General features: G+C 29.3%; 1 protein-coding gene and 1 long non-coding RNA gene across 2 annotated transcripts in view; one reads left to right on the forward strand and one right to left on the reverse strand.

The window, feature by feature from the left end:
- The window catches only part of LOC145280092 (cathepsin L-like peptidase), a 42,653-nt gene extending 40,139 nt beyond the window's left edge, over positions 1–2,514 (reverse strand). Inside the window, exon 1 of the mRNA XM_080131817.1 lies at positions 2,308–2,514. The gene's annotated coding sequence lies outside the window, so the exon portion shown is untranslated. The remainder of the gene's footprint in view (positions 1–2,307) is intronic.
- LOC145280093 (uncharacterized) overlaps positions 1–12,678 on the forward strand; it is a 45,269-nt gene that overhangs the window by 10,215 nt on the left and 22,376 nt on the right. The window lies entirely within an intron of this gene.

Here is a 12,678-nt window from a genome sequence, read left to right on the forward strand (position 1 = left end):
TATATGGCGATTAAGCTACACTGAATATTCGGCGTTTCATCCACTCTAGGACTCCTCAGGCTTATGCGCATAAGCCTGAGGAGTCCTAGAGTGGATGAAACGCCGAATATTCAGTGTAGCTTAATCGCCATATATATTTTATAAATTACTATATATATATATATATATATATATATATATATATATATATATATATATATATATGAGTTTGTTTTACAATACACAATGATATGAAAAAGTGGTCAAATTACAAATATATAACTAATAAATGTTATCAAAGGCAAAATAAGTTACTCTTCTACCTATCTGGGAAAGTTTTTAGTGGTTTTACTCACTTTAAAACAATTATTCGGTTCGAAAAACAAATAGTGTCGAGCGTTAGGTAAGAACAAGAAAAACGGTCGCGAATTGACAGCTAAACATTTGAAATTTTAATAATGAATTAAAAATAAAAATAAAACAAAATACTGTACAGTAAATGTTACCATGACATCATGACATGTATTGGGTTTGAAACGATATTTCGTTTTATGTTCTGTTTTGTTTTGTTTTATTATTATTATTATTATTATTATTATTATTATTATTATTATTATTATTATTATTATCGAACTTTCAAATATTGAGGTGTAAATTCGCGGCCATTAGACGTTTTAAAGTGAGTAAAACCACTAAAAAACTTTTCCAGGTAGATAGAAGAGTAACTTATCTCGCTTTTTCATAACATTTATTTGTTATATATTTGTTTTTACCACTATTTCGTACCAAAGTGTATAACAAACCATATATATACTAGCAGGCCTCCCGGCATTGCCTGGTCGTAAAGTACGCTTAAATATGGTATTTTAATCCATGCAGATTTCGTATTTATCATCATATTATATTGGATGCAATAAAAGTTGTAAAAAAAATGACTCGTGCGCCACCACCGAGAATTGAAACCAAAACGTTTACCCTACGATTTACTTTTTCTCTTGGCGTTAATGACTGTACTATGAAGAACTGTTTACTGAAAAGCTAAAAATTAAAACATGAACCAATAGCTATTACGTCACGCATACATATTCGTAATGTCGTCGTTCGATCTTCACCTGGAAAATTCCATTTTTTTTATTTTCACACTTTTGCCCCGATGTTTTTCGGCTAAAACCCAAATATAAAGTTTCGCATGGGTTCGAATATCCTATATATTAAGTTTCGTGTTTGTAGATCAAAAACTGACAGAGGAGTTTGGTAGATAATTTTTAAAACAAAAATATATACGCATACATAAATATATATATAGAAAAAGGTTTGTGTTTAGTAGAAGCTTTTTACACAAATATTACACAAGAATAAATCATGTAGAATATCTGCATGAATATAATTACACGTAATAGTTAACTAAAGCTGATCATCTCATAAACAAACTAATAGGGAATTAATTAAAATGAATGTTTAAAAGAATATGCAAATTAGCTAGATCTTCGGCAGATGGATGCAAATCCACGACCAATATAAAACAACGTTGTATTTCCCTTTTAAATAAATAGAAAAGATGGGTTTTAATATGAATAATCGCCAATCTTTCACGAAAAGCACCCGTCTAGCTGAATCCACTGTGAAAAATTTCCCCCACTCTTTATCTGTGCCTAAATCAAACCGTAGATTCCATGAACAAAGCTTCTTTCTTAGAACTGCACGCCTGTGGAACTCTGTTCTGTCTGCCTGCTTCCCACCGGACTACAACTTGGATGTCTTCAAGTCCAACGTTAACAAATTCCTAATGAACCGTCCCCTTAAGTAAACACTTCATCAAATCTCTACACTAACGTAATGTACTTGCAATAACCCTTATCCCTGAGTGGCTTCCGGGCCTTGATAAGTGGTGATCACTGTGTAAAAAAAAATATTAATACAGAAAACCCCAAATTTATAGGAGTATAGAAAAAGATAGATAGATAATAGATATATTTATACACACACACACACACACATATATATATATATATATATATATATATATATATATATATATATATATAGTAAGCCTGAAGAATCCTAGAGTGCATGAAACGCGGAATATTCAGTGTAGCTTAATCGCCATATATATTTTATAAATTACTAACTAGCTCTACCTATGTATTGAGCTCTGTTGAAGTAAATACTTAAAGTTTACGCATAAATTTATACTTTCGTATATTAATTTTATGTGAGTAAACGAAGTATATATATATATATATATATATATATATATATATATATATATATATATATATATATATATATATATATATATATATATAAGAAAACGAATGTTTTACTTACTTCTGGTTTGGAGATTTGTTCGTGTTAATTGTCCGATGCTTGCGAGCTTCTGTTTATTAAAAGACGTGAATCTTGACGTACATGATAAATTTCATTTAAGCTCGAACTCAAATTTTTCAAAACAATATTGAATCTGGTGCTTATAAATACAGCTGTCCTTTATGTAGGTGTCACATTACAAAAGCTGAAACAATTCTCGGGTCATAGGTCATCCTATATAAAGATATACAATTAAAAGAAAGAAGTGTTTAATGTTCTCACTCGTATACTTACAGTTTTCAAATCTACACAAAGTCTGCCGTTCAATTATACCTTAGGGACTGTTAGATGATTTGGTTCATTTCGCCCAGTGTTGGATACAATCTATTCTTTTTTTGATACCACACTGACTTTTAAATGTACTTTTATATCAAACTAGCAGGGAGGCCAAACGTTACCCAGGATTGAATGGCGATCAACGAATGTTCCACACTCCAAATATGTTGATTGCCATCGAAATCGGCTAAATCGACCATTTTTTAAATTAAATTGATTCATGGCGTGCTCTAGTCAAGACTCACCGGGGGGGCACCGGGAGGAAACTTCATATGCTTCCCCACGTTGATTTATAATATACAGCATGATCACGTTGACTGAAGTTAAGTAACGTTGCGCCTGGCAGTACCAGATGGGTGACCAATTTGGGAATAACAGGCGCTGTATGTAGGAGGACGTCGACACCTCCTTGCAAGAGTAACAAAAACCCACCGTCGTCATCTGACCTAAAGGCGATATACATGCGACTGGGGACGCCTTGTGAATTTTATAATCCCATGGAACTTCCTCTTTCGGAGGAAGTCGGTTAAACACGCTTTAGAGTTAGTGCCGCACTTTCTTTTTATTTTTCCGTAATGACTTAGTCTACAATACTTTGTAGTCTACATTGCACTGTAAAGAATCTATTGTTAATTCTATAAAATTACTTTTGTGTATAATAGTTTAAATTTATATATAATGGCTTGAATTTATCTAAAATAGCTTGAATTTATATATAATAGCTTGAATTTATATATAACAGCTTAAATTTATATAAAATAGCTTGAATTTATATATAATGGCTTTAATTTATATACAATGGCTTAAATTTATATATATATTGGCTTGAATTTATATATAATGGCTTGAATTTATATATAATGGCCTATATTTATATATAATGGCTTGAATTTATATATAATGGCTTAAATTTATATATATATTAGCTTAAATTTATATATAATGGCTTATATTTATATATAATGGCTTGAATTTATATATAATGGCTTGAATTGAAGTTGAAAATCAAGTATCATGCTTGAATTATGCTTTAAAGAGAAATATTCATTTCGAACGCACCCCTGCCTTATCAAAGAACCTACTGTGGTTTTTATACGCCGTGCCCTTCTGAATGGGCGATTATAAAGCCTCTCAAATGAATTTGTGATGTTAGATTGTATAAGGGTGTGAACTTTGGTCAAAATCGAACTGTTCCTTTTTGAATCAGATGTTTCCAATTATCTATTTTTGTATATTATCGGAAGCATTCCGCTGCAAAACCTATTAAAGAACACCCCGGTTGTGATCTCAGTTAACACCCTTACACAGCCTAACCTCACAAGTACAGTTGATAAGATATCATTTTGTACTAAGCAACATATACATATATATATACATATATACATATATATACATATATATGTATATACACACATATATATACATATATATATACATATATGCCCATATATACATACATATATATATACATATATATACATGCATATATATATACATATATACATATATATATACATACACATATATATATACATATATATACATATATATATGCATACGTACATATATATATACATATACATACATATATATATACATACATATATATATACATATATATACATATATATACATGCATATATATACATATATATACATATATTATTACATACATACATATATATACATATATGTACATACATATATATATATATATGCATACATATATATACATATATATATACATGCATATATATATACATATATATACATACATATATATATACATATATATACATATATATACATACATGCATATATATACATATATATACATACATATATATACATATATATACATACATATATATATACATATATATATACATACATACATACATATATATATACATATATATATATATTTTTTTACATGGAGTTCACCACTTATCAAGGCCCAATGGCCACTCAGGGATAAGGGTTATTGTGTGTACAGTAATCAAAGGGATAGTGTAGCAATAGTATTGGAGAATTGGTAAGGTGTCATTACTTAGGGGTGGGGCGTTTCATCAGGAATTTGTTTGCATTGGACTTGAAGACATCCAGGTTGAAGTCGGGAGGGAAACAGGCAAGCGGAACAGAGTTTCACAGGCATGCAGTTCTAAGAAAGAAGCTTTGTTCATGGAATCTACGTTTTGATTTAGGCACAGATAAGGAGTGGGGAAAATTATTGACGGTGGTTTCAGCTAGTCGGGTGTTTTTTGAGAAAGATTGGCGAGGGAGGGGCAGAGAATGGAGCTCAGACGAGCACCTGCCATGAAAATAACGATAGAACAATGACAGGCTCACTACGTTTCTTCTGTGGGAAAGAGGTTGCAGGGTAGAGAAAAGGGCATCCCCCACCAAGCCACGGAGTCTATTTTTTACTCTGTCAAGGCAGGATAGGCTGTTTTTTGCAGCCCCCGCCCAGATGTGGCAGCAGTACTCCATCTTTGGACATACTTGGCTCTTATATAGATAGAGAATTGCATCATTAGTGAGATATCATCTGGAGCGGTAGAATGATCCCACCATTTTCCCAGCGACCTTGGCCACAGACTTGATGTATGTGTTCCATTTAAGATCAGGTGTAAAGGTCAAACCCAGGAGCTTATCAAATCCTGGGGCCTCCCTTAGATGAGAGCCATCCATTTCAATTGATGCCAGATGGGGATCAGAGTGTTTATGATGTAGAGATAGGAGCTTGGTCTTAGATGCATTAAAGGTAACCAGCTACCTCTTTCCCCACTGTACCACGCGCTCAAGATCAGAGGAGAGAGAATCAGAGAGAACATCATCATTTACGGCCTTTGATGTGTTGCCATAGATGGTCGTGTCATCAGCATAGATGTCAACGAAAGATGTTTTGGAAGATCATTGATGTAGATCAGGAAGAGAGTTGGGCCCAGTATGGACCCCTGAGGGACTCCAGCATTAATACTGTGGGCCTCTGATTTCTGCCCATCAACAACTACTCTTATGAGTCTATCTGAGAGAAATGACTTAATGATAGAGAAAACATTTCCAGTAGCTGGAAATCTTGTGTAGTAGGCCTTTATGCCAAACCTTATCGAAGGCCTTTGATATGTCAAGAGCAATTGCCCTAGAAATTAAGCCTTTGTCGAGAGATTCGCTAATCCTATGAGATATAACCGTTAGCACATCTGCTGTAGATCTAGCAGAGCGGAAACCATATTGTGTGTCGCTAAGAAGGTTATTTCTGCTGAGGTGGTTGACTACTTCTCTATTTATTGTGGATTCCAGCAACTTACTCATGACACACAGGAGACTTATTGGTCTGTACTGAGAGGGGGATGACTTATCACCTGAATTCTTAAATACAGGGCATACTGATGAGGTTTTCCAGGGTGTTGGAAAGCACTTCTCCTTAAGGCAACGCTTAAACAGTTTGGAAAATATGGGGGCAAGTTCTGGTTGTAATTTTTTTAACACTATAATTGGAATACCGTCGGGACCAGTTGCTTTACTGGAGTCAAGGTTCTTGATTAGCTTGGCGACCTCACGCACAGATATTTGTATGTTGCATAGCGTGTTGTCTGTTATAGGAGGGAATATGGGGAGTTGATGGCCTTCGTCACACCGGGTAGAATTTGCCGCAAAGTTTTTGGCAAATAGTTTGGCCTTGTCGGATGCTGCCGAGATGACCTCTGGTCCATTGATAATGGTTGCGATAGAGCGCACGTTTCTGTTCAAGATCCTATTTGCTATTTGCCAGAACTTGGAACCAAGCAGCTGCTCAGCTACTTTGGACTTAACGGATTGCGCATATAGTTCTCTGGCATTTTTTATTACTCTTTTACAGTGGTTGCTAGCTGTTCTGAAAGCAGCTTTAGTTTCAGTGCATCTATTACGTTGGTAGCTATGGAAAAATGCATACATACATATATATACATATATATATACATACATACATACATATATATATACATATATATACATACATATATATACATATATATATACATACATACATATATATACATATATATATGCATACATATACATGTATATATAGATACATATACATATATATACATATATATACATACATATACATATATATACATACATATACATATATATACATACATATATATACATATATATATACATACATATGCATATATATACATACATATATATACATACATATATATACATATATATACATACATATATATACATATATATACATACATATATATACATATATATATATATACATACATATATATACATATATATACATATATATATACATATATATATACATATATATTCATACATATATATACATTTATATACATACATATATATACATACATATATATACATATATATATACATACATATACATACATATATATACATACATATATATACATACATATATATACATATATATACATATATATACATACATATATATACACATATATACATACATATATACATATATACATATATATAAATATATATATATACATATATATATATATATATATATATATATATATATATATATATATATATATCAATGACCATCCCTCTTGAAGAAGCCCGCATAAATCGGGCGAAACGTTGAGTATCCAGGTCCTTCCACCTCCATTTTATTTCATATATATATATATAGTGGGTAGCAAGAATATTTGGTACATTGATTTTTTTCGTATTTGGCCAAAAACATCAAGTTAATTTGAATGAAATTTACACTCAATCTTTGGACAGATATTATCAATCTAAAAATAAAATGGAAATGAAAATATACTTAGTTCACAAATATTTATTAACAAAAAAATCAAATTACAAATATGCAAAAGTATTTAACACATTGTCAAATTGCATTCTTAAGCAGTCATTTCATCTTGCTACAGTATTTCAATTGATGAGAAAGTACCCTAGAGTTCCGGCTCCTTACAGGTCAGTTGATAACAGCTCTCAGACACTGCGCAGGTTGCTTCTTTCATTGCTGTTTTAAAATGGTTAAAACAAAGGAATTGACTTATATACACCAGGAAATAATAGCAAGGCATGAAGATGAAAAGGGGGTACAGGAAAATAGATTTAGAACTAAATTTGGTGGTAAGTACATTTGGGCTGTCGTGAGAAAGTGGAAAATAACGGGTGGTAATACTATAAATTCATCTAAGAAGTAGTCGACCACGTAAATTTAATAATACTACATTGCTCTTAACGTGAAGAAAGAACCATTTCTGATTTGTTCTGAAATTCAGAAGGATTTGCAGTAAGTAGGTATTGAAGTAAGCAAGGATACAATCAAGAGATCATTGAATCGTATAGGCTTGTATTCTAGATTACCGAGAAAGACTCGATTGTTGAATCTTAGATCATGTGAAAGATCGTTTGAAATTTGTTTTGAAAAAAACCAATGTGAATTGGATGACTTCTGGAACAAAGTTATTTAATCAGATATTTAATGGAACAAAGTTATTTAATCAGATATTTAATGGAACAAAGGTATATAATCAGATATTTAATGGAACAAAGATATTTAATCAGATATTTAATGGAACAAAGTTATTTAATCAGATATTTAATGGAACAAAGTTATTTAATCAGATATTTAATGGAACAAAGTTATTTAATCAGATATTTTATGGAACAAAGTTATTTAATCAGATATTTAATGGAACAAAGTTATTTAATCAGATATTTAATGGAACAAAGATATTTAATCAGATATTTAATGGAACAAAGTTATTTAATGAGATATTTAATGGAACAAAGTTATTTAATCAGATATTTAATGGAACAAAGATATTTAATCAGATATTTAATGGAACAAAGTTATTTAATCAGATATTTAATGGAACAAAGATATTTAATCAGATATTTAATGGAACAAAGTTATTTAATGAGATATTTAATGGAACAAAGTTATTTAATCAGATATTTAATGGAACAAAGATATTTAATCAGATATTTAATGGAACAAAGTTATTTAATCAGATATTTAATGGAACAGAGTTATTTATTCAGATATTTAATGTATCAAAGTTATATAATCAGATATTTAATGGAACAAAGATATTTAATCAGATATTTAATGGAACAAAGTTATTTAATCAGATATTTAATGGAACAAAGTTATTACATCAGATATTTAATGGAACAAAGTTATTACATCAGATATTTAATGGAACAAAGTTATTTAATCAGATATTTAATGGAACAAAGTTATTTAATGAGATATTTAATGGAACAAAGTTATTTAATCAGATATTTAATGGAACAAAGATATTTAATCAGATATTTAATGGAACAAAGTTATTTAATCAGATATATATCTAATACTATCTAATAATATATCTAATACTATCTAATGATATATATAATACTATCTAATAATATATCTAATACTATCTAATAATATATCTTATACTATCTAATAATATATCTAATACTATCTAATACTATATCTAATACTATCTAATAATATATCTAATACTATCTAATAATATATCTAATACTATCTAATGATATATATAATACTATCTAATGATATATATAATACTATCTAATAATATATCAAATACTATGTAATGATATATCTAATACTATCTAATAATATATCTAATACTATCTAATAATATATCTAATACTATCTAATGATATATATATAATACTATCTAATGATATATCTAATACTATCTAATAATATACCTAATACTATCTAATAATATATCTAATACTATCTAATAATATATCTAATACTATCTAATAATATACCTAATACTATCTAATAATATATCTAATACTATCTAATAATATATCTAATGCGATCTAATAATATATCTAATACAATCTAATAATATATCTAATACTATCTAATAATATATCTAATACAATCTAATAATATATCTAATGCAATCTAATAATATATCTAATACTATCTAATAATATATCTAATACAATCTAATAATATATCTAATACTATCTAATGATATATCTAATACTATCTAATAATATATCTAATACTATCTAATAATATACCTAATACTATCTAATAATATATCTAATACTATCTAATAATATATCTAATACTATCTAATAATATACCTAATACTATCTAATAATATATCTAATACTATCTAATAATATATCTAATACGATCTAATAATATATCTAATACAATCTAATAATATATCTAATACTATCTAATAATATATCTAATACTATCTAATAATATATCTAATACTATCTAATGATATATATAATACTATCTAATGATATATCTAATACTATCTAATAATATATCTAATACGATCTAATAATATATCTAATACGATCTAATAATATATCTAATACAATCTAATAATATATCTAATACTATCTAATAATATATCTAATACTATCTAATAATATATCTAATACAATCTAATAATATATCTAATACTATCTAATAATATATCTAATACTATCTAATAATATATCTAATACAATCTAAAAATATATCTAATAGTATCTAATAATATATCTAATACTATCTAATAATATATCTAATACAATCTAATAATATATCTAATACTATCTAATAATATATCTAATACTATCTAATAATATATCTAATACTATCTAATAATATATCTAATAGTATCTAATAATATATCTAATACTATATCTAATACTATCTAATAATATATCTAATACAATCTAATAATATATCTAATAGTATCTAATAATATATCTAATACTATCTAATGATATATATAATACTATCTAATGATATATCTTATACTATCTAATAATATATCTAATACTATCTAATAATATATCTTATACTATCTAATAATATATCTAATACTATCTAATAATATACCTAATACTATCTAATAATATATCTAATACTATCTAATGATATATATAATACTATCTAATGATATATCTAATACTATCTAATAATATACCTAATACCATCTAATAATATATCTAATACTATCTAATAATATATCTAATACTATCTAATAATATATCTAATACGATTCTCAGTGTAAAATTTGGAGGTGGAAATGTGATATTTGGGTTGCTTCTCTGCAAATGGTGTTGGAGGAATGGAAATCATAGAAAGGAAAACGAATGCAGCAAAAATCCACGAGGATTTTTTCAACACATCTATTCAAGAGTGTCACAGATTTCGAATTGGGCCGTGACTTTATATTTCAGCAAGAAACTGATCCCAAGCACAAGGCTAAAATAACTATGAAATGGTTTAAGGATAATGGGGTTCTGGTGTTCAATTATGTTCTACAGTGGCCTATCCAGTCACCCGACCCAAATCCCATTGAAAATCTGTGGGGAGCTTTGAAATTAAGGGGGCATGCAAGAGACCCCAAGAATATCAAGGAAATAAAGAAAATTTGCGAAGAAGAACGGTTGAAACGACCAGCAAGTGCTTGTATGAACCTAGTAGGCAATTATGGAAAACGTTAGGAGGTTGTAAGGTAGAACAGAGAATATGTAATTAAAGATTAATAAATGTGTTAAATACTTTTGCATATGGGTAATTTGATTATTTGTTAATAAATATTTGTCAATTAAGTATATTTTCATTTCCATTTTATTTTTAGAGAGATAATATCTGTTCAAAGTTTGGGTGTAAATTTCATTCTAATTAATGTGATAGTTTTTTTAGAAATACGAAAAATACTAATGTACAAAATACTTTTGCTACCCAGCGTTTACAGTACACATTTGAAACTGTGAGTTTTTGTATTTCTAGTTCCCAAATGGTAATGAAACTTTTTATAAACATAGAAAATGTATTAAAACTAAGATAGGAAGCGTGGGAAAATTTTTTTTTAAAAATAACAAATTTAACACAACGCGAAGAGAAAACTCAATAATTAGCGCTGCAAAAGTTTACAAAAATATCAAATTCATTAGATTTCTCAATGATTTTCTGACGGTTTATCACGGTAAGATGCGTAGAATCTTCTAGAATGTTGGGGCATATACAATAGTGTTGTGAGACCGGATCTCACCCTATAATATATAATCAGCTCCTAAGGCTGGTAAGGTGGAGCGAGATCTCAACGGATATTGTACGTCGAGGAGCGAGATCTTAATGATACCTGCAACTACTACTATTCTCTTTATCTTTCTCTATATCCTTGTACCTTTCCTTAATACACTTGTAAACCACCTGCTACGTATTTTCTGGTGTCGTTCTTGTGGACCCAACTGAGCCCTACAACAAATAGACATTGAAGTAAGCAATTCAAAAGTATTACGTCATTCTTTATCTAATAACCGTATTGTAAACAACCACATCATGGGAAAGAATAAACAGATTGGCCAAGAGCTCTGAAAACGAATTGTAAATCTTCATCAAAGTGGATTGGGATATAGAACAATATTCAAACAGTTGATGGTTCCATTGAATTCTGTTGGAACAATAATTCGGCACTGGAAGTCTCACAAATCAACCCTTCATTTGGCCAGATAAGTTCGTCATCGAAAAATAACCAGACGTGCTGAAAGGTTATTAACAAAGATGGTTATGAATAAGCCTATAATTACTCTTGGAGAGCTGCATAATGACTTAGAAAACAGTGAAATTAAAGTTAGCAAGGACACAATCAGTAGAACCTCTTCACCTTAAAGACATCTTCTCTAGATCAGCAAGGAAAACTCCCCTTCTTAAGCCAAAGCATGTTCGTTCTAGGCTTGATTTTGCAAGTGAGTATGCAAGCAAGCATTTAAAGATTTGGCATAACGTGCTTTGATCAGATGAGATCAAAATTGTTTGGCAATCCAACAGTAAAATTTGGAGGAGGATCCATTATGATCTGGGGTGGTTTTTGTGCAGATTGTGTAGGAAAAGTGGAAATAATAAAAGGAAAAATGAATCGAGCACTTTATAAGAGTATCTTGGAGAAAACCCTTAAAGAAAGTGTGGAGTTGCTAAAATTGAAATCAGACTGGATCTTTCAACATGATAACGACCCAAAACACACTGCGAAACTCACACAAAAT

This window comes from Euprymna scolopes, chromosome 7 (genome assembly GCF_053919585.1).
Source record: "Euprymna scolopes isolate OS-2025 chromosome 7, ASM5391958v1, whole genome shotgun sequence".
Taxonomy (NCBI): Eukaryota; Metazoa; Mollusca; class Cephalopoda; order Sepiida; family Sepiolidae; genus Euprymna; species Euprymna scolopes.